The sequence below is a fragment of the Podarcis erhardii genome (assembly GCF_964252035.2).
Source record: "Podarcis erhardii genome assembly, chromosome: 1".
Classification (NCBI taxonomy): Eukaryota; Metazoa; Chordata; class Lepidosauria; order Squamata; family Lacertidae; genus Podarcis; species Podarcis erhardii.
Genome location: NC_138497.1, coordinates 118,240,362 through 118,264,534, shown reverse-complemented (window position 1 = coordinate 118,264,534; position 24,173 = coordinate 118,240,362). Strand labels below are relative to the sequence as shown.

General features: G+C 45.2%; 1 protein-coding gene across 3 annotated transcripts in view; it reads right to left on the bottom strand.

Moving 5' to 3' along the window:
- The window catches only part of WIPF1 (WAS/WASL interacting protein family member 1), a 62,883-nt gene extending 43,378 nt beyond the window's left edge, over window positions 1–19,505 (bottom strand). The window contains exon 1 of one of the 3 annotated variants that reach the window (XM_081838692.1): window positions 19,157–19,505. The gene's annotated coding sequence lies outside the window, so the exon portion shown is untranslated. Of the gene's footprint in view, window positions 1–12,432; window positions 12,456–12,514; window positions 12,778–19,156 lie in introns of those variants that run through there. The other 2 variants (XM_081838694.1, XM_081838696.1) reach the window with 2 other exon arrangements.
- Window positions 19,506–24,173: the final 4,668 nt, after the last annotated feature.

The following is a 24,173-nucleotide window of genomic DNA, read 5'->3' as shown; positions in this document are numbered from 1 at the left end:
GAGAATATTTATACCTCACGTTATTATGCATCCCATTTGTTTGCATAATTCCGCTATCTTTTGTTTGTTCCGCTCAGAGCGCTCTAAAACTTAAAAGGGTAAACGCAAGGAGACAATTAGGAGTGTTACAGGAATGGCCCTCCGGTCAGTTCAAGGCCATATTAAAGCTTGCACTGTGTGTGTGCATGCATTGAAATCTTTTGTGGTGCCACACTGCTGACTCATTTAAACCATGCTCTGTCTGTGGCCTGCTGCTGGCAGAGGGGACAGGACCACACAAATGTGAACGAGCACACACACACACAAACATTTCATTCCTCCCATTAACTCCATCCTGTCATGGAAGCTTTTCTGCAGCAGAGTATTTTTCCCCCTCTCCCTTTCACAAGATCAGTGTTTCCCGAACTTGGATCTCCAGCTGCTTTGGGACTACAACTCCCATCATCCCTAGCCAGCAAGACCAATGGCCAGGGATGATGGGAATTGTAGTCCGAAAAACATCTGCAGAACCAAGTTTGAGAAACAATTGCACTAGACAGTTAAAAATTGCTTATAGGTAGGAATGTAGCTACCGAGCCACTGTATTGCGATCAGGGAACACGGACTGTGGTGTGAGCCACAGGAAGTTTTGAAAGAAACTCATGCAATAGGAAGAATCAGCAAAGGTTTCAAAACAGTTATTGACCACAAAAGTCCAACCCAGCCTCGACTATTTAAAAATGGAGAAAGAGCTTTAGGTAGGGGTGAAGTCCAATTTACCAGTGTGGCACTGTGGGACACAGGTGGCGCTGTGGTCTAAACCACAGAGCCTAGGGCTTGCCGATCAGGAGGTCGGCGGTTCGAATCCCAGTGACGGGGTGAGCTCCCGTTATTCAGTCCCAGTTCCTGCCCACCTAGCAGTTCAAAAGCACGTCAAAGTGCAAGTAGATAAATAGGTACCACACCGGCGGGAAGGTAAACGGCATTTCCGTGCACTGCTCTGGTTCACCAGAAGCAGCTTAGTCATGCTGGCCACATGACCCGGAAGCTGTAAGCTGGCTCCCTCGGTCTATAGAGCGAGTTGAGTGCCGCAACCCCAGAGTCGTCCGTGACTGGACCTAACAGTCAGGGGTACCTTTACCTTTACAAAGGGGGATAGTGCTTTTTTGCTCAGGTTCTGTTTTTAGGTTTTCTATAGGCATCTGGTTGGCCAACATGAGAAAAGGATGCTGGACTTGATGGGTCTGATTCAACGGGTTTTTTCTTTCCTTCTTAATTTTGGAACGGAGGCAATAAGAGTCTCTTTTATACAAACACAACTAAGGTTTTCCTTTGACTAATTCATGCAGATACAACTCCGTTAATGCCATCTTGGCAAACTTGAGCTTGAAAGACCCCCCATCCCCTACCTAGAACAGGCTACAGGAAAAGTACCAAAATCCCATGGAAGATTACCACTGGAGATGTAGCAGAGTTGATAAAAAGAAAGTTAGCAGACAGTGATGCAAACTGCAAGTAAAAACCACAGGAAGTAGCATGGGAGGTAGCATTTACACAGAATTTGTAATGCAGAGAGGTCCTATAACCATTTAAAGATGGGCCAAAGGAGGAAGGTGGCACTGCTAGATTTGCATTTACAACCTCATCTCTATTCACATGCAAAACTGTATCCAGAACGAAGCAGTTTTATTCATTCCGCAAAGTACTGAGCAGCTACTGTCTCAGGCTCCTGTACTGAAATATTGCATTTATATGCATGGCAGTACTGCCATTCTACCAGGCTGAAAAGAGAGAAAAGGTGGTTTGTCCACCCCAGCCTTCGCTGACCTGGTGTGCTGCAGCTGCTTTGCACTACAACTCCCATCAGCCTCACCTAGATGAGAGTCAGAGTCCAAAGACAGCTGCAGCACAGCAAGTTGGCAAAGGCTGATCTGTTAGTTCTGGCCCAAGTGCCTAGCCAGCACACAAACACACCAACTCTGGCTTCCTAGTTATAAAAAAAGTGGGGTCTGCTCTGTCTTAAGACAGTGTTTCCCAAACTTGGGCCTCCAGCTGTTTTTTGGACTACAATTCCCAGCATCACTAACCACTGCTAGCTAGGGATGATGGGAGTTGTAGTCCAACAACAGCTGGAGACCCAAGTTTGAGAAACGCTGTCTTAGACACAGAGCAGACCCCACAGAGCTGTTATGAGCTTGAAAAGGAGCATGAAGGAACTAGGCAAACCACGTTAATCTCCTCAGAGGAACAGTAGGATACACAGTGGTACCTCAGGTTACATACGCTTCAGGTTACACACTCTGCTTTTCCGCAAGATGGAAAACCCGCTAGATGAAAGGGTTTTCCGTTTTGGAGGCGCTTCGCAAAACAAATTTACCTATGGGCTTGCTTCGCAAGACGAAAATGTCTTATGAGTTCCTGCGGGTTTTCCCCCCTCCCCCCTTTTCCTAAGCCGCTAATCAGCTGATCCGCTGATAAGCCGCTTAACAGCTGATCGCTAAAAGCCGCTAAACCGCTAATAGCGCTAATCCACTAAGCTGTCAATGGGCTTGCTTCGCAAGACGAAAAAACCGCTATACGAAGAGCCTCACGGAACGGATTAATTTCGTCTTGCGAGGCACCACTGTAAGCTCTATTCACATTTAGAGAACCTTGATTCAAACCAGGTTGCTTTGCCAGGAGTCCCACTTCACCCAGCACCCATTTTGTGGCAAACTGTGTTACAAGGAGGCTTCCTCTTTTAATTAAAGCAGGTCTGGGAAAACTGTGGCCCTGCAGATGTTGCTAGCCTACAACTTGCATCATCTCTGAACCTTGGCCATTAAAATGTTGAGTCTATTGTCCTTAGGTACAGTAATGAGGACTACTAGATATACTGCCAGCCCTGGCTTAAGCTTTATATCAGGGGCTGCCTTATATTGAACCAGGCCTATGGTCCACCGTGTCCAGTATTCCACATGCACACCCCCGAACTACAGCAAAATATCCTTTCAGCCAGAAGTGCTGGTGAACAAAAAAAAATCTGAGATTTTGGCCATGCAAACCATGCGTACTGGATCGTGCTTTCACACATAAACAGTGTCAGGTGGCTACTTCTTCCCGAAGCCCCCATTTGCAAATGCAGTTTAAACCTCACTGGAAAGTTGCACCCAAAAGCTGAAAATGCAAGTGCTGGTTATTTATATTGGAAGCTTTCATTTCATTTCATTTCATTTGCACACACAGCTGAAGCGATCCCTCAGTCAGCAGGAATATATATATATATATATATATATATATATATATATATATATATGCAGGTTTTGGTGTCCTCGGGTGTCTTCCCGTGTAAAAGTTGGGGTGTCTAGGCGACGTTTCGACGAGGTCTCACTCGTCATCTTCAGGCTGGTGCTTTCGGCTTCTTGTTACTGGAACAGAGCAGGATCTCAGTGTTTGAGTTCCTATAAATACTGTAGAGGGGGTGTGGTGTATAGCCTCCAATGTTCTGGGCAGAGAGGAAGTTCCCAGGCTAGTGTGCCTTTTCTTCTTTTGTTCCTTAATTACTTGAGAGATATCTTGAGTGATTTCTTGAGTGATATCCTGAGTACCACTTAGGTGGGTCATTAGGTGTGGATTAGTTGTTAAAGTCTTTGTGTCTTGACCTCTTGAACTTTGTGAAGAGTTTTCCTGAGAAGATGGCTGTACTGTACTTAGTTGTGCTCTGGCTTGGCTTCGTGTATAGGGGCGAGCTGTGGTTTTGTGGCTTGTGTCAGCCAGATCTGTGCAGGGATTGCAGGGGGGTGCAGCATCCGGAGGTGCCACCATGGATTGGCTACTGGATGGTGTCTGGATATCACTCAAGAAATCACTCAAGATATCTCTCAAGTAATTAAGGAACAAAAGAAGAAAAGGCACACTAGCCTGGGAACTTCCTCTCTGCCCAGAACACTGGAGGCTATACACCACACCCCCTCTACAGTATTTATAGGAACTCAAACACTGAGATCCTGCTCTGTTCCAGTAACAAGAAGCCGAAAGCACCAGCCTGAAGATGACGAGTGAGACCTCGTCGAAACGTCGCCTAGACACCCCAACTTTTACACGGGAAGACACCCGAGGACACCAAAACCTGCATTCCTGTACCCGTGAAAATCTACGAAAGCAAATATATATATATATATATATATATATATATATATATATATAGTGGTAGACCCCCTGAGTACGAAAGAACTTGAAGGGAAGTTGAAGAGTTCAGGAAGTGACTTGATGTTTGCTCATGAGACACTGTCCCCATTGTCTTTAAAACCAATCTTAATTGTGAAAGACTTGAGAGGAAAAATGCTAGCACAGTTTGCTGACAGTAGCAGGCCTCTCTTCAGTCACATTCACGCCACACATTGAAAGCGCTATGATGCCACTTTAAACAGCCATGGCTTCCACCTCAATAATTACTGGCTGCGGGTGCTGTTGAGACCCCTATTCCCAGCACAGAGCTACAATTCCCAGACTTCCCTGTTAAACCACTCCAGGAATTGCTTTGTGAAAGGAACAGGAGATGTTACGGTAAAATCTGGGTGCGAGGCTGCTCTGCCACCCAGCTCGTCGGATTAAGTCCGCGGGTCCCTGCGGAGGAAAATGAGCTCAGCCGGAGACAGGAGCAAGCTGCAGAAGATCCAAGTTTATTGCACAACAGGTTCAAGGCGAGATTGAACAGCGAGAAAGGGGTGACATGAACTTTTGAAACCTCCCTCCATGTCCCAGAATACAGTGCAAAATACATCCCAGTTACATCATGAATACATTAAGAAGAGGTTGGGTTACACAGATTACATCATGAATACATTAAGAAGAGGTTGGGTTACACAGGATTAACATATAGAGGAGGGAGGGGGGAAAATGCAGAGCTGGAGATATGCGCAGATAAGCACATCCTGAGTACCGGTGATGAGAAGACAATGGTCCATGTACTGGCATTGCCCGGAGGAAAGGCTTGGCAGAGTGATTTGACAGGATTAGGGTCTTGACACCTTGCTTGAGGGATTATGGAGGACAGGGGAGGTGTCATGGAGTCCTAGAGAAATTGAGCAAATTGGCACACTGAGTTTCTATTAATTTTATAGATTTTAGTCCCTTTTGACATTGACAATTGGAAATAAATGGATATATTGTAGCAAAGAAGAAGGTGAAGAAGACATGCCCCCCCCTCCGTATCAGGAGATGAATAGGTTCTGTCTTCGGATGTTAAACAAAAAGGGTGAGTCACCTGCACTGTTCTCCACTCTCAACTTTCTGCCTGACATCCAAAATTGCTTTGGGAGGTGGCAGCAGCAGTTTGGGGCTCCCTGTCCCTACGAAGAGCATAGAGGTGGCTGGCTCCAACTGCCTTTCATTCCTCCCATCCCAGAACTGTTTCCCTCAACAGTCATTCTCCCCTTGCTGCATCTGAGGGAGAGAGAAGCCAGGAAACCCTACTCCACAGAGTCAGCTCAGAGCAGTTACCCATTTCGGCAGCTCCTCCACCTGAAAAAGGTGTGCTCAGGTACAGCTAGGCATCCCAAGGCAGGGATGGCTAATCTATGACCCCTGTGGAGATTGTTGGATTCCAGCTCCCACCAGCTCCAGACAGCATGCTGTCCGAAGCCGAGGGGAGATGTCAACAACCTCTGGAGGGCCACAAGTTGCCCATTCCTGATCTAAGGTCAGGGCCGGATCGCCCATGAGGTACGCTGAGGCAGCCGCCACCCACTTCCGGAGGCTCAGATTAGTTTTCACTTTGGTGCTAAATTTGGTCCTCATACCTGCTGGGTGCATGGAGGACACAGATAAGACTAAATTGGGATGGTTCAAATCTTCCACCTGGTTCCTTGAAATGGGTCAGGGAACTCCGATCTCTCCCACCCAGCCCTAATACAGATCCCTAGTGCTTATTTGCTACCTGATGCTGTGCATCACCCACATTTTGGCAATGGTGAACAGAGTTTACATCTCTCCTGCACGGAGTATGAAACCAGTAGGATATGTTAAGAAGGTGTGAGCTACAGCAGCGAAGGAAAAGGTAGAGCGTTTTTCTTGGGGGATTGAAGGATACACAGTACCAGCACCTTAAAAAATAATACAGTGGTACCTCAGGTTAAGAACTTAATTCATTCTGGAGGTCCGTTCTTAACCGGAAACTGTTCTTAACCTGAAGCACCACTTTAGCTAATGGGGTCTCCCGCTGCTGCCGCGCCGCCACCACGCAATTTCTGTTCTCATCCTGAAGCAAAGTTCTTAACCCGAGGTACTATTTCTGGGTTAGCGGAGTCTGTAACCTGAAGCATCTGTAACCTGAAGCATCTGTAACCCAAGGTACCACTGTAATGTTAAAAGTTTAACAACTTTGTGGTGGCTACCGGCACCTTTTTTTCTAAGAAAGAATGAAATAAAGAAAGAAAGAAAGAAAAGCAGTGAATTCACAGGAGGTGAATTAAGAACATCATAACTTCTAAAAGGGCATGAAAAGCTTAAAGCTGAAATAGGAGAATTTTACATTGGTACAAAGCAAGCTTGGCACATCTTGCTCTAGAGTCTGAAGGCTTCAAACGGAAACTTTGTTGAAACTTGGAAAACTTCTCTCTGTGTGTGTGTGTAGAAATCTAACTTTCTGGTCACCAGTGACATGTGCTTATTTGAAACTTTGTGAAGCAGTTGCTTCAGGTATGCATTAAATACTCATACCAACGGGAGACTTTGTCCTATATCTCACATGCTCTAGTTCACCCCAATAACTAACACCTACTGTTCGCTAATTTGCAGCAACCTAAGGTGCTGATAATTAACAAAAGGAAATAGAAGCAGCAGCAGCAGGAGTCATCGGGGAGAGCAGTGGCAAACCAAACGCCACGTTTTGCGATGCAACATAGCATGTCAATTGTACCGCAAAAGTATCTCGCTTTGGAATGAGAAAGAGAAAAAAGTAATGGGAATAGAAGAGGGAAGCGAACAAATTCAGAGGCCAGTGCATAAAGTTACATCAAGCTATATAATTATGGACCTTAAGAAGGGGCAGCCTGCCCCATTTTGCCGCCTGAGGCAAAACAGGAAGGTGCTGCCAGCACCAGATTTAGGCTGGTGCACTGAGCTGAGGGGGTGCAAAATTGAGACAATCCATAATTGAGAAGATCCATTTGGGTGTGCCAAATTTTGACCTTGCACAGGGTGGCTTATTACGAAAGATTACCAAAGTCCACTCAGGGTTGTGCCCCCCGTTAAAGCCTCCCTTAACCCACCAAGAGTTGGCGATGGTTGGGTCTGGCAAGATATTCGTGTTGACACGTTAAATGATTTGTAAAACTGCAAATCAAACTCTATGCTTGTTCTTCCTGTGTGTGTGGCAATTATTATTTCTGTGGTGTTTCTTCCTGTCCCGTTATGGCAGAGCGGAACTGGAAGCAGAGGCGAAGCGTTTTGGATACTTTAACCACGTTATATAAAACATGATCGCTAGATATCTTAAGAAGTCCCCCAGCACAAGCACAGTGACAGTTAGGATGGCTGGAATTTCAATCAGCACAGAGGAATGAGTTCCTGAAACTGGGCCAAGATTACAGGAAAGGCTGCCAGATGGCTGCCTCCTATTATATCAAACGAAGTAGCATTAGGACATTTGAAATCTGCAGCAGGACGTTGTGTGGAATACTGTAGCCCTCTGCTCCCCAGCCAGTAAATATCCAAGTATTTGGATTTGAAAATAAGCAGCGGAGTTAACACAGGACACTGAACCATCTGGTTATGCTTGGGCAGTGGAAATTCTTGTGCATGAATTATTTTTCTAAGCTGCCTCAAGACCTGTTTTCCAGAGCGTTTGGAATAAGCCTGCAGTACCACTCAGACACGCAAATTAATAAAGTGTAATGCTCGTATTTCTCACACTGTCTTCTCAAAAGGCTTCAGAGCACATATCTAAAACACCACCCCCCTCCCAACAGTGATAACTCTGTGAACTGTTGCAAGCATTTTAAGATGGTTTTCTGTTTCTACGCTATTACCGATAGAACTGGGTTGCTCTGCAACTCTTCCAGACGTGGCATCGGACCTTGCCTCACAAGTTAGGCAGGAGCCTAATGCGAAACTCACAATTAAAGCCTTGCTGTATTTAATGCAGGGAGATCGGCAATTAGCAACGAGTTTAGCAAACACGCTGTCTCGATAACTGCTTTCTGGCTCTGGAATTCTCTGCCTTTGAAGGTGTGCCAAAAGTAGAGGCTGATCCACCTCCCAGAGGAAATGCAAGGTCTTTTTAATTCAATAAGCATGGGCTTGCTTTAATGGCACATGTATGCAAGAGTATCTTAGATCCTTCCAAAATCCAATTGATTGTGGATAATAAACTTGCTGTCAGCCCTGACCTTTCAAGAACAGGAGCAAGACCATAAATGCAAACTATACGCTTCTAAGAAAAGCAATCCCTCCTCTTCACTTGGTGTCGGGTCATAGAGATGCTTTTAACGGACTGACACAAAATGGTTCTGGGAATCTGCACTGATTCTATTTAGAGACCAGCTGTTGTTGCACAAGTGCTCATGTGACTCTTCCCAATAATAAGTGAGGCTTGACGCTGCCAGCATTGTACACAGGAGGAAGCCAATTGTTGAGGGACTCTTACTGCCTTTGCACCCCTCTTATGGTACAGTCAAACCTCGGTTGTCGAACGCAATCCATTCTGGAAGACTGTTCGACTTCCAAAATGTTTGACGACCGAAAACTGAAGCCTCAATAAAATAGGGAAACTCAAAATGGGAGCCATGTAACACGTTCGACTGCTCAAAAACCGGAGTAGTTACTTCCGGGTTTTCGGCGTTCACTAGCCAAAACGTTCGAAAACGGAGCCATGTGAGAACCGAAGTTTGACTGTACCCCTAATCTGCACAATAGCACATGCTATCTCCAGTGAACAGAATCCCAAACCTAGGAGTCTGCCTTTGTTAAGAAAGGAGGGTGTTTGTCCATGGAAAGCTAGTTCAGACCCTAGTCCGAGACAACCAGGCCATTGCCCAGCTAATAAATCACGTTGTACACTGACTACAGAACATCTCAAATAAAAATCATCATGTCTGGAACCACAGGAGCAGCAAAAAATAAAAAGACAAAAACAAGAACCTCAACCACTCAAAGCATATGCCTAAATTTTAATCACAGGAGGGGAATTTGTCGGTTAGTGAGAACTTCCCATTTTAGAAGCCACATAACTGCAGCTCAGAGTTTGCAGTTTTCTTTCCTCATGAGAGTTAAAAGGAAAGATCAGCTGAATTTAGAGATGATGGAAGCTAAAAAAGAAAAAGATGGCTGAAGCACTAGCCAGCTTCTTCAAAAGCTACAAGGAGGAAAAACAGAAGGTTGCTCAGATTTTCTTAGGTCTCCTGGTTCGCTAATTTGTGGGGACAGCTATGCTTTTCCTCCCACAGTGACTAAGTATGGTGCAATTGAGAAGCAGAGGGGATTTCCACAGAAAAATCAACTTTGCATAAAACTATCGGCAAGCCACGTTTTGTAACCAGCTGTTTTCATTCTCCTTTATGTTTAACTGACAGGAGTTGTTTAAACTGTTACACACACACACACGTTTATACCCTGATTGAGAACAGAACGGCAACTCTGAGGTTTTAAAACTGAAGCAAATCAGAAAGAAAGTTGAGAGCGAGGCTGAGCCATTTTTAAAACAACCAGAACTAAATTTAGAAAACAGTGCTCTCATTTTATGAGTAAATTTTACTTTGGAACTGCACTTCCCTCCAAATCAGCTAGGGGTGGGAATGACAGGAGATCCCAAAAAACAGCACACAGTGGGAGGAGAGGGGAGATCATTTTGCTAGGCAAGCAGAAAATGCTTGCAAGTGAGGAATGATTGTAATTGTGTGGCATTTACGTGGCATAGTAAATTGGGTTATTTTAACATCAAGGCTAGCTACAATATGTGGGCATTACCTGGAAACATTTAGATCTATTTTTTTAAAAGCAAATTCACATGGACGGTTTCCCTTGATAGACTAAGGCTGAATTCAGAAGTAATGTCAAGCCATAGTTTGGTGTTACAGGAGCCTCCGAAACACACATGTCCTCCCTCTTTAAAGCATAAGGCAAGTCAGAGTTTCTTGTGTATCAGAGTGCTGGTGCCCTCTGCCTGATAGTTCCTACTCTGCTCTTCCTTTGGTGCAAAATAGATAAACGGGAAGCCTTGGCTTTGAATTATGTCCAAACCAGGGATGTGTTACTCCCTAACAAGCCATGATCGCTGGTCAACAACAATCATGGCTTGTTAAGTTGCCTGAATTGCTGGTGCTGGAAGCCAATAAGCCACGATCCCTGGTTTGGACAGAACACAAAGCCAAGTTTCTCCCTTCAGCCTGCCTGGTTTGTTTATGCTGCTTACACCAAGGAGGGAGCAATTGGAAAGTGAGCACTGATATGTTGCTGCTCCTTCTTGTCAACCACAATGAGCCTGAAAATCTGGCTGATTGGTGTGTGAGAACGCAGTCACTATAACCATGGCCTGTTGATAAGGTTTTGCCATTTTGTGGGCAAATGCAAACCATGGTTGCCAGTTCAGATGCAACAGAAACCTACAGAAGGGAAGGATTTAGAGCCAATGAGAGGAAGAAGACCCTTAGACTCCTGCATGCAACACAAAATCATGGTTTACTGTTACATCTGAACTGGGCTTTGGGATACTGGAAAAGCACAATACTCCTAGTAGGAGAATTATGGAAGTTGATGTCCCAAAAACCATGGGGAACACTATGATGGCTACCCTTGCTGTAGGCAATACTAGGTCAATAACAACTGGGGAATCTCTCGATCAACCTCATAGGTGTTTTAAACCAGGAAACATGAACAAATGCGACCAACAGCTTTCAAAGTGTGTATTGCATATTTTTATCTCCAAGATGTAGACTGGATTTGTGCCCTTGTGCAATTCCATATCATTGGTGTGACTTCAAGGGGAATATTTGGGGTAAGCTACGGTACTCTTTTCCCTTTTTTTGCAATACACATGTAGTCTGGCATGGTATCCAGGCTCATCTTCCATGCCAAGTTAACCAGACAATTGGGCCTTATGCAATGCACACAGCTGTCAGTGAGCATCATTCGTGCATACAACCCTCCCTATAGTCTATCACTACAATGTGTTTTCTGATGCTTGCAGCCGTTGTGGCTTTCATTGTTCCATCCAATCTCTAGGATTTAAAGGATTGTGCTGCTTCCTGCTCACAACAACTGTTTTATGCTGTTCTCTTAGGCCTGCTTATCTTAATAGTGTCCATAGGGTGTGTGTGTGTGTGTGTGTGTGTGTGTGTGTGTGTGTGTGTGTTTTAACCTGTCTTAACTGCATTATATTTTTGTAAGCCACCCTGGAAACTTGGTTGAAGGGGCAGGGTAAAAATATACAAAATAAATTACAACAACTTTTGTCCGCTTTCTGATTTTTTCATATCAGCTTGTATAAAAATAAAAGTACTGGTAACCTTCATCGTAGTAGGATAAGGATAAAATGATGTCAAGTTTGAGAACCTTGGGTCCTTCTTATGAAACACAAGTAGATTCTACAGCTGCTAGAAATTAGCAGATGATTTTACCTAACTGAGTGCCACGTTAGCTGTCTAATAAATCCTTTTTAAAAAATTGAAACTGCATTTCAGAATCCAAAAAAACAAGCAACTAAATTAAAAAAGGGCAACACTAAACTGCACCACAAGGTCAGTTTTCTGCTATCCTAGCACCGTTTTTCCTTCATGGAAGATATTCACAACATTTCCTGGAATGGTATGGACCATGCTAGTCCTACTCAGAGTAGAGCTACTGAAGTTAACACACATGACTAACTTAGGTTCATTAATTTCAGTGGGTATACTCTGACTAGGACTTTCTTAGCTGAATACAACCCTGAATCTGGAATTTGAACCCCAGGACGGGTCCTACCCTTATGCAGTGAGGCAATAGAAAGATCTCAGGTAGAAGACAGAGTTCCCTTATATTGAAATCAAATTCACCTTCTAGAATTGGGAAAGACTTGCTACAGAAACCGCCAAATACAAAACACACACATTAAAATGGGCATTATTATCCAGTGTAAGAGATACAACCTGATTACAATGTCCATCTCTATATCAGAGTAGACACCATGATGTTCTCCAAAGGCCAGTTCTAGAGGTTTCTTCAAAGGTGAAATCCAGTGATGTGCATCTTCAGTGAAATGCTCTCCTGCTCTTCCTGCAGCCCCCTCCCAAATCTGGGATACACTCAGAGCATATTTGGGGAGGCACAGGGGACTGTAGGTGGGTAGGAGGGGGAGGAGGAGGAGGGAAGGAAGATCCGCTTGCACAACACTGGATGTCACCCTTAGTCTCCACTTCTTACCCAACATAGGTGAAGCCATTTCCCCCCTCACTTCAATTAAAGCATTTTCCATAGACGCCCCCAGAAGGGTGACCATACCCGAAGCAGAGTCATCATGATTCTTAACAAACACAAACCCCACCGCCCAAGCATGAGCCAACACACTTTAAAAATGTCTTACCAGACACCCGCTCCTTCCTTCATCAATGCCCCCTTATGGTGACATCAAAGGAGATTGCTTCACTCCACTGCAAGGCGGAGCAGGAATCCAGAGAGGTCCCATGAAGCCACTGAGAGGCAATTTCTGAAAAACTTCTGTGTGGTTTCCTCTAAGGGAACTATAGCTCATTAGCTTCCTTATAAGCATTAAAAGTTCCTTACTAAGGCAGCTTCCTGTTTGCAACCCTGTTTGCTTTTAATGCATCTCTGCAGCGGCTAAAGTTCTAAAACTTTTACAGAGGTTTCCATTATTTAATTATCCAACCCATAGCACAAGGCCACTGTGATCCAAACACTTATTTCATTGTTTAATTTCCTGGAAGAAGCACCCTGACATAAAGCTGTTAGGACTATTCTCCCAGTTCCATTCAGAAACCAAACAATATCTTGTTGATTCCTTGCTGCACAGTCGGTAAACCCCTTGTGCCACATCCAGCACAATGCATACCAATGTCGCAGCCATACATAAGAGGCTGACTTCATGAGCGCCAGCATCAGAAACACAGCCTGCTGTCCTTCTTTAGTAGCATTCCGTGCCAATAACTCCAAGGGCCTGGGCAGATGTCATGCTAACCATCTTTTAAGTGACGATAAAGGGACCAGAAGCAGGTTGCATGCTTGCCATCGGCCTGAACCATGGTGGAGGATTTCAGTATTTTTTGTTCTATAAGACTCACTTTTCCCGCCTAAAAAGTAAGGGGAAATGTGTCTGTGTCTTATGGAGCGAATGCAGGCTGTGCAGCTATCCCAGAAACCAGAAGACCAAGAGGGATTGCTGCTTTCACTGCGCAACAATCCCTCTTGGTGTTCTGGCTTCTGAGATTCAAAATATTTTTTTTTCTTGTTTTCCTCCTCCAAAAACTAGGTGTGTCTTGTCGTCTGGTGCGTCTTATAGAGCGAAAAATACGGTACATCAGTTATCTGCGTTAATGCCAACATATCTAATGCGAACCAGGATTCCCTATAAAGGAACAGAGAAGAAGTAGCTTCAAGAACTAGCTTGCCTCCCTTCAGACAGTCACTACTTTTGGGTGGTATTCAGTCACATACTGCCAAATTCAGGTTGCACACTTACAGCTGCCTTGGAGCTCTTGTGCAACAAACCCAATGTCCCTCACCATTTTTTGCAGTAAGGAAAGTGATGGGGAATTGCACTGGGAAGAGTAGGATAACCTTTGCATGTAGGATAACCTTTGAAGGAACCACTGGAACCAGCCATGATTACTATTCATGTAGATCAAGGTACCCAATGTGGTACCCTCAGCAAACTTACGCCAACATATCTAACTTCCCGGCAAACAAATTGCTCGGTAAATAGCCAATGCTGCAAATTTGGTATGAACAAATCGGGATGAATGCTCAATCCACAGGTTGCCTGGAAGCAGATATGGTTTCAAGTCCTGGGTAAGAGGGACTCCTGTTTAGCATAAAGTGGGATTAACATATTTGCTAATGCAATGCTTAAGGCTGGTATAAGGGAAGTTAATAGGAATTCCATACATTACTGAATTCCATCTATCCTCCCAAGTTCTATTAGGAGTTCTACCTAGACTTTAATGCTTTAACTATGGTCTTTTCATGTTCATAGTTTGTGGGACACCATGGAGGGCACAAATCATCACTCTACCATTGTACCTGATTGATAATGGCAGCACATACATTCCCTAAATAAAAACAACGGACAACCACAACATTTATTTAAGCCCCCAGTTAAATTGCTGAGTCTACAAGCAACCTATGGGAAAACAGTTCAGTGCAACATTGCAAGACTCTTCTGTCCTTGCGAGAGAAGAAAAGAAGAACCACAAAATCTTATTGTGCTATTTCTGTGCAACAGTTATGTGTTACAGAAAAACCTTTAGCAATTTAATTCTTCATATTTTACTCAGTACTCCAGCAAGAACCAGTCCAACATTCATGGAGAAAACTTATGAAAGGAGAAATTAAACTGAGAGGAAATACTAAAGCCTGAGAAAGTAAATATTTCCATTTAAAATGCTTATTTCTGCATGTATGCATGCATAAGTCCCATTAGTTTCAGCTGGAGAGGTGACACACTCTGCCATCAGTGTCAATTAAACTTCAGGTGGATCAGACATCTAGCATCTCATTGTGTCACATGACAAATTTAAATCATGAGCAAATAAATCACAGTTATAAACAATTAGGCAGAAGAATTTTATTGTGCCCTAAAGGGCTAGTCAGTGCTGTCATTAAGCTCTTAATTGGAAATACCCAATTTACTTCCTACTTCCTTGAAAATGAAAATGAAACCCAGATAAGCATTATCAAGAAACTAGAAAAGAGAATATGAAGATAATTAAAAGTGAAATCACTCCTCCTTGCCCTGGAGCACCTTGTCACAAACACGGTTGTTGTTGTTTTTGTGTGTATGCTGTGCCTGATATATATTTGCAGTTTTCACTTTGCAAACATAGGCTGATTATCCAGATTTAGTCATACTCGGAGTAAGCCCATTGACTTCAAGAGGCCTACTCCAAGTATAAGTAAAATTGGGTATTGCTAACAAATGGCTCCCCTCCCCCCAATACTTCCATGTTCTTTAATCATGGGTTCCTTTTGGGAAATGCCTGGGGGTGGGGAAATGATAATTGATTCCAGAGAAGTTTTATCACCATCTCAAAACTGATGAGATTCAATCGAACAATAAGAAATGACTAGCAAAACGACTGCTGTTCCTTACAATTCCCCAGTGATAGCATTCCTCACAGCTGCTACAACAAGAAGAACCAACGTAAGATTGGCAGGGGAGTGGGGTGGAAAGAGCAACATATGGATTTGTAAAATAAGTTAGGGTTGCCATGCATCCAGAATTTCCCGGACATAGGCGGGATTCGGCTGCCGGAAACTGTCTGGGCGGAAATTGCTAAAAACGTCCAGGAAAATCCAGCTGTATGGCAACACATGTCGTCAGTGTCGTTTTTGGTGATGTTCCTTAAAAATAGCTCAAAAACTTTGTTTTTTGAGATTTTGCCAAAAAAAAAGTTCAACATCTCTTGTGTCCAGATTTTCAGTTTTTGAAACATGGCAACCCTAAATAAGTGAATGCATGCAGGGAATGTACATCACACATCTGCATGGTGTAAATGCCTACATTTGCTTCCAATGCAATTCAGGCTTCTTATTTAACCTTTGGAAGAGGCATCGATAGATATGCAAGCTGTAAAATGTGCCTCAAAGCAACAATAAAGCCTTTAACTGAGATCCTGCCATGCTTCATATTATCTGCTGCAGCTCTTTTGACTGTACAATTTACATTTTGCATGAAGGTAACTGCCAAACAGGCACGTAAGTTGACAAGCAACGAGGAAGGAACAGTACTTGCAGTCTCTGCCATCGGATATTTTTAATCTTAGGACAGGTTGCTCAGGGTGGCAAACAAACTCTACAACTTTGAACTCAAGAGTTAAAATGACGTCAGAGGTCATCTTGTCCACGCTGCTGCTGATTCAGGAAACTCACTGCTATTGCATCATTATTAGATATGGGCTTGTTTGTTTTTAACTGAACTTTTTTTAGTATAATAAAATGGGTTCTTAAATGTTTTCAACATATATTCTCAAAGCAGAATTCTCAGCAGTCCCATCCAACGTGGCCAATGCTCAGGGATAATGGGAATTGTAAGTTCAGCCAGAGACACCGGTTCCTCAGACCTGTTAGTAACAAAAGAGAGTTCTGTGCCATTTCCCTGCAGCTGAAAAGCAACCCCTCCTTGAGAGAAAAGAAACGGGTAACAAACAATACGCTCCTATAAACACAAGAGTTTGCGAATCATGCAAAAATCAAGGAATTTACCCCTCAGCAACTCAATAAAGATGTAACTTAGGGTCTTGACTTTTTTTAAAAAAAAAAAATCCTCATCTCTGGGTCCCCCTCAGTCAGAGACCCAAGACATTTCGCCGCTTGAGGCAAAACAAAAAATGGTGCCCCTCATTGCCTTCCCCTTAGCTGCCTGAGGTGACTGGAGAAGGCCTGGGAAAGATCCAAGGCAGTGAGGGAGAAAAAAGGAGGCCAGGGAGGAGCAGGAGGCAGCAAGTTTCTTGAGGGCCTGGATCTGTTCCCCCTCCCAGCAGTACTCAGCCTGCTGCCTGAGGCGACTGCCTCACCAAGGTTAATGGCTGGGCCGGGCCAGGCCTGCCCTCAGTCCCTATACCTCTGCTCTGTCCTTTCAATATTTATTCATACCACCTCTCTTCCAAGGGGAGAGTTAGACCAGATGTTGGACTACAAATCCCATCATCCTTAACCTTCAGCTGTGCTGGCTGGGGCTGATGGGAGTTGGAGGACAACATCGTCTTGAGGGCGCCATGTTAGCTATCCCCCCAGGTTATGGCCAACCATAGCCGTATATGCTTAGCGCTGAAGTAAATTCAGAATATGGCCAGTTCAGGCCCTGTTGTTGCGTCTGAGGAGATTCCTACTCATTTTGCTGAGTGAGGCCCAAATCACCACACAATCACCACTCCAAACCGTCACTAAAACTAGCAGCCACAAAAAGGAAGAGGGTGGAATCCAGACGGCAACTGGGAAACAGAGCAAGGGGAAGTTGCAACACGACTTGCGAATAACCGAGGATCTCTTCTCGATTAATTACATCGTATTTCCCTCTCCCTTTCGCCCGATTTATTCTTCTCAAACTCTTGTCATTTCAATCTGACTCCGTTTCCACCGTACAGAGAACACAGTTCTTCAGCGTTCCTGTGCTACATCGTTTTAGACATAATGCTCCTTGTCTTGAGAGCTAACGGTAAACCTTTGCACACTATTCCAGAAGGAGGACCCTGCTCATCTCTTGAGCATTTGTAAGGATGCGGGAACCGCAACAGTCAGCTGAAGGCTTGCTGACCCATTTCATTTGAGAATACTTCCCGATCTGTTTTCAAAAGCGGGTGGAGTGGGAACAGCAAAAGCGACTGGGGATCTTGTCACATAAATCACACAAAATACAGAAAACAGAGTATTTGTACGCATGCCAGGGAAGAGGAGGGAAATGTTGAACTTTAAATTTATACATAAAGGAAATTGAAAGCCGTTCAATAGCCATTTGGCTCTGAAGCAGTTGCTAACATTAGCTCATGATAGGCACAGGAAGGAGGTAATAGCCAGCATCACATACTTGAGCAGAGCACTGTGGGAATTTTATAAGCGCCTCTTCTCTTCCGTCTTTCTTTAAAAAAAAAAAAACCACCAAAAAACCCCCCACCAAAATTCAAGAGATTCAAATGACTTGTACTAAACAGAGAAAATTCAATCAAATCAAGCATGAGGAAGTTGAAAACGAGACAGTGATGCTCTTTTATACCAAGCTGGCAAAGTTGCTTGCAGAAGTCATTTCCAAGTGGTTTGCAGCTCACTCTAAGGCACAGCTGAGGAGATATGGAAGTTTGATTTGATTCACGCCTGCTTTAGAAACATAGAACTGTAGACTTGCAAGGGACCCCAAGGGTCATCTAATCCAGCCCCCTGAAAGGCAGGAGTCCTGCCCACAGCCATCCCTGGAAATTCTAGCTGTGTGGGGTGGGCATTCTCTCTCACACATCCCTCTCTCTCACAAACATTAAAACATCACTTGATATGACACTTATCAAACGCGAATGCAGAAATCAGCTGTAGTTAAAACACTATCAAAACCCTTTCCCAAAACAGAGGGGCTAGCCAGGTTTGGGGTTTTTTGCCCCAAGCGAAGTCTCCAGAGGGGTGCAACTGAGGCTCGCAACATATGCAAATGTGCAATGTGCATGTGTGTGTGTGTGTGCCAAACTGGGTCTTTGCCCCAGGGGAAATAAAGCCTAGTTTTATCCCTGTCCAGACACCCACAGCTGCTTTAGGTGAAAAGAGAACTCTCAAGCTGATACAGAAAGCAGAGACGTCAATGGAACATCAGCATGAGCCTCTGGATCGCTCACAGTCGTGGGTTCGAATCCCACTTTGGAAAATGAAGATTCCAGCACTGCAGAGGGCTGGACTAGATGAACCTCCTGGGTCCCTTCCGATTCTATGGCTAGAAGGGATTTGATTCCATTTCTTTTTTTAAAAAAAGGCAAGGGTTAACGCGGGTTCTGAAACTGGGTCTACTTTATGAGCCACATCTGCTTATCGACGCCCCTCCTCCCTCCTGGTGCCCGGGGGACGTTTCTAACTTAGGCAGGGGCTGCGGAGGGAGCAGCGGCCTGTGGGTCGCCCCGACGGAGACGTTCGCCCCTCTTTTACACCCCGCTTGCCAAAAAGCAAACAAACCACAAACCCTGCTCTGCTAAGCGGCGGCTCCTTTGGCCAGATGAGCTCTGCAGCAACCACGGCTCGCCTGGAGCAACATGGGCGAGGACCGGGAGGTCGGCCCGGGATCTGCAGCAGAAATTTGGGGAGGGGGTGGCAGAGGGAGAACCCCAGCCTGGAGGCACCTCTCCCTTCTCCTGGTTTAGTTTTTGTTCTTGGGGTGGGAAGATGGGAGGAGCCGCCTCCCCAGCAAAAGTAACTGACCGATGCTCACATCCACACAAGTCAACACCCCTCCAAAAAACAATCATAATCATCACCGTTATTGTTAATTGTTTTTTTAAAGAAAAGTGTGAAGGATACCAACCTAAACTTCTACTCGCGCTCTCCTCTCCCCCGGAGCCATTCAGAGGTTGCCAATTGCCCAGAGCCCCTCCAAGAGAGAGAGGGGGCGGCGGAAAAAAGCCCCTCCGCTGATCCAGATGTTTATGGAAAGGCAGCGGCGCGAGCGGAGGGGGAGGCGAAGAGGAGGAGGAAGAGGAAGAAGAAGGCGGCGAGACAGATCCAGAGAGCAGCCCCGCCGCCCAGAAGCCGCTCCCCCCTCCGAGATTCGTCCTCCTCCTCCTCCTCCCCGGGTAGAGCAGATCTGGGGTCAACCCAGGAAAAGAGAAACGGGGGCGGGGCAAGAGGGGGGGAAGGATCTACTCCCCCCCCTTGCGGAGATCTGCTCAGATCCTGTGCAAACTGCGAACTCTTACATCCGCGGGTGGTGGCTGCCTCCCTGCCTGGGTGGGTAAACTTAAGACTCGCCGTTGCGCAGGCGGGACCTTTCAGCCTGGGGGTGGGGGGCAACCTATTTTTAGAGCCCTCCAGCAGGATCTCGTGGTTTTTTTGTGTGTACGCAAAGCAGGAGGAGGAAAAAAAGAAGGGGTCCTTCTGGGCTGGTCCTGTATTAGAGGACCCCCCCATGCACTCCCTAGACACGCACACCGCCTCTTCTCAATTGCATTATGGATTGTTTACTTTTACGCATGGGTTCAACTCCCTGCAATGGTTCCCCCCCCACCAGTGAGCATGCGCGCGACCTGCAGGCATGCCCAGTATCCACCAGAAGCGCCCCCTGCCCGAAGCTGCTGCCCTTAGCCTGCCCTTTACACGCAGCGCCGAGACAGGCAGATCTCCCTCAGTCCGGATAGTGGAGGTGCAAAGGGCAGGGCAGGCCCGAAGGACAACAAAAAGGCAGCGGCAAAATGTGCTGTCTTGCTGATCTAGAATGCAAAGAGGATTTATCAAAGGCTAGTTGGGAAACAAGTCCCGCCCGGTGCTGTTAGGCGTGACAGCCAAATATTTTTATTTTCCGAATGTGATTTAAATAGCTGTCGCTGCCTGCGCGCTGCTGGGCGAGAGACTACCCGGTAGTTAAAACAAGATGAACATGGAGTTAAGTCTTCAGGTATAAATAAAAAAATTATTATTATTATTATTATTCAGCAAACCCCCTCTGATCAAATCGGCCAAGACGTTCAGATGCATTTAATGTCATAGAATCATTATTTTACTTACTGAATTTATATACCGCCCTATACCCCTGGGGTCTCAGGGTGGTTCACAGAATAAAATCAAGATATAAAAAAAATCATAGGATTCAGGGCCATCTTTACCTGGGGGTTCAATGTGCCGAATTCTGGGGGGTGCCAAATGTATACCTACTGTCCTTGATTGGCGGCAGTGGAAAGCAATGGAGCGAAAGTCCCTGCCCCCCTCCTCCATCGCTCTGTTACAGCGTAGCATCAAATATTTTTAAAATTTTAATTAATTTATTTCAATGCCGCCCTATACCTGAAGGTCTCAAGAAAATAAGAGCTCAGTAAAAGTTAACTTGGGGTTAACTAAAAGTTAACTAAATTTGGGGGCGCTGGGCGGATTTTTGCACCCCGGCAGGGCATATTCCAAAGATGGCCCGGATAGGATTCAAATTCTTTCTCAGCTATTTCATCCTAACAAAATGCACATTTGTTTGTCACTTTATATCAGATCTATCCAAATAGATAACTTCTATCAATAGTGCTGCGTATTTTCTTTGGGCAGAGTCCTGGTGACTAGAACAGCTGCAGGAATTTAACTGGCATGGAGATGACGCAATGCTAGGAAGTGTCACCTGTGCCGTGTTGAATTTTCCCCAACCAAACCACCTCGCAGCTGCTAAAGGCTCAGGATCTCTGCAAGGGGGGGGAATAAAGGGTGGCAGTGGTTTCGGACCAGCTGTTCTCTGAATCTGACAAAGGGGCTGGTCATTTCTAGGGAAAGTTTGTTCTCATTATTTCCGGTCAAGTCTTTCAGCTGGAGTTCCTCCCCCACTCCAACATATCACACCCTTATGGTCCACATTAGCTAATCTGGAAAAATTCTCTAGTTGAGTGGACATGTTGCCCAGGATATGAATGTAAATATAAATAAATTCATACCCTAGGCAAAATGTCCACTCCAAACGGCTTACAATACCTCAAACAAAGATCAGTAACAACACTATCAAACCATGAAGCAAAAATACAGTGGTACCTCGGGTTACATTCGCTTCAGGTTACATACGCTTCAGGTTACAGACTCCGCTAACCCAGAAATAATGCTTCAGGTTAGGAACTTTGCTTCAGGATGAGAACAGAAATCGTGCTACGGCTAAAGTGGTGCTTCAGGTTAAGAACAGTTTCAGGTTAAGAACGGACCTCCGGAACGAATTAAATACTTAACCTGAGGTACCACTGTAATGTTGGTTTAAAAAGCACACGACCCAATATGGCTAGAGCCAAACAATAAGGAGAAGAATAAGCAGAAGAGCACGATCAAAACCAAGCAGAGGAAAAATAACTTTAAAAAAAAATGCCCACCAAAAATAGCAATAAAATCCTGGTAGTTCCCTCACTTCGAGAATTGAGGTTACAAGGAACTAGGCAGAGCAGAGGGCCTTCTCGGTAGTGGCGCCCGCCTTGTGAAACACCCTCCCATCAGATGTCAAGGAAATAAACAACTATCTTACTTTTAGGAGACATCTGAAGGCAACCCTGTTTAGGGAAGTTTTTAATGTTTGGTGTTTTTAATATTCTGTTGGGAGCCGCCCAGAGTGGCTGGGGAAACCCAGCCAGATGGGCGGCATATAAATGATGATAATAATGATGATAACAATAATAATGTTAATAATAATAATGTTAATAATAATAATAATAATAATAATAATAATAATAATATCCCTCCCATCTGGCTGGGTTGCCCCAGCCACTCTGGGCGGCTTCCAACACATATAAAAACATTTTTTAAAAAACACACCAAACATTAAAAACTTCCCTAAACAGGGCTGCTTTCAGATGCCTTCTAAAAGTTGTGTAGTTCTTTATCTCCTCGACATCTGATGGAGAGGCATTCCACAGGTGGGGCGCCACTGCCAATACAACTAGTGGCATATCAATAATGACTATGGTTTGGATTATACGCCGTTCTATAGGAAATTGCTAGGGAGAGAGTTCTGCCTTTGAACACCATGACAGCCTTGGCATCTCCTCCGATTCGTATGGTTCTCTGAATTCGCCAAGGCCTCAATTTCTATGTTTCAGGTATCCATCAAGTCTATGAGCAGTTACACAGTGTACTTGCTGTATTCCCCCCCCCCCACTCCTCCTCTGGCAATACACCTTGTGTCCCTCCTTTTTGTAGCCATTGACTTAGAAGTACATTGTATTTCTTTCAGGGCAGTTTGACTCGTGCGAAGGTGCTTTGTCCCTACGTACCCACAATATCCAAATGAGGTGCTTTGCTTTGAAACGCTCCCACCAGTGTCCATTGACCTCCCAAGAGTTTATTGTCCTTGCCTTGCCTCTAATGGCCCCGATTACATCTATCTGGGGAAGGGCGGGGGGGGGGGGAACAGTGGTGCTCTGGGGACACAGATGCCACAGGCAAAGGGGCAGGCAGAAGAAAAAGAGCCCCATTAAACAGTAGGGGAGAGATGTTTTTGCTTCTCTGCTTTCTCAAGTTGCAGGATGTGCAGAGGTGTGGAAAGGTCAATTACTTCTTCAAATGATGCCCGCAAGCATCCCATCTTGATTCACATAAAAAATAGCATTAATAGGCAGGCTGTACAACTTTCCGGGTGTTTCTCCCCCACCCCTCTTCTCTTCAAACTTTGTTCTGTTTTGGTTTTTGCTCTAAACCTTCCTTCCTTCCTTCCTTCCTTCCTTCCTTCCTTCCTAGGCTTTGGGGGAAAATCCATCTTGTGCCATTGTACAAGTTCTTAGGATAGGGCTTGCTTACTGCTGTCTCAGGCTCAATGTCACAAAACAGGACATTGCATAGCAGGGAAGTTTTGGGCACATTGTGGTGAAAACATTTAGTTGGCGTGCACTGGGATCCAGGCATAGCTGTCAACCGTCCCTTATTTGGCGGGAAACTCCCTTATCCCAGCGCCGTGTCCCGCTGCTGTCCCGGATTGATGATGTCCCTTAAATTTCCCGGGTTTCATGCTCACCCGGCTCAGAAGGGAAGCAGCGGCTCAGGGTCCTCCGCCTTGAGAGAGCGTGCACATGAGCTGCCATGTCTCCGTCTCTACCTTTTCCCCCTCAGGGGCACATTGTGAAAGACGGGTGGTGGCGGGCAGACAGGCAGCCCCTCTCTTGTGAGGTTTTCCACCGTGCTGCCAGGGGAAGCCGGAGGCGGCAGCGGCGGCCTGAGGGAGGAGGAAGAGGAGGGGATGGGGAGGGACACAGAAGGGCGGCGCTTCAGCGGCCACGGCGGTGCTGCAACCGGGCTCACGGGCGGCGTGGGTGAGAGTCTCTCTCCCTCCCTCTCAGGAGGAACTCATAAGCTAAGCAAAATCCCTTATTTTGGCTGCTGATCCCTTATTTCCAAGGCTGCTGGTCCCTTATTTTCAAATCTGTAAGTTGACAGCTATGGACCCAGGTCTCTAAACCATGCTCCAGGTCAGGTGTGCGGAACCTTTAGCCCTCCAGATGTTGCTAAACTGTCAGGCCCAGCAGGGCTGGTCAGGGATAATGGGAGTAGGGATTCAGCAACATGTGGAGAGCCAAAGGTTCCCCCCACTGTTTGGAGGGACGCATTTGACGTACTTTGTAAGAATAGGAAGTGGTGGTGATCACCCACTTAGCAGCTTTCGTTATTCTAAATTGGAAAACCACCACTAAGTATTGGCAATAAACCTTATATGCAGTACATAGAAAGAATGATTTTATTTTATTTTATTTTGCTTTATAGAGGGCTAGGAATTGCCTTTCAGTGCAGCTATGAGCAAGATCCTTTGACTTCCTATGCTATATTGTTTCCAACAGCTATTCCTGTTAGATAAGCTTGGGGCTGGATCTAGACACTTCAAAGAAGTG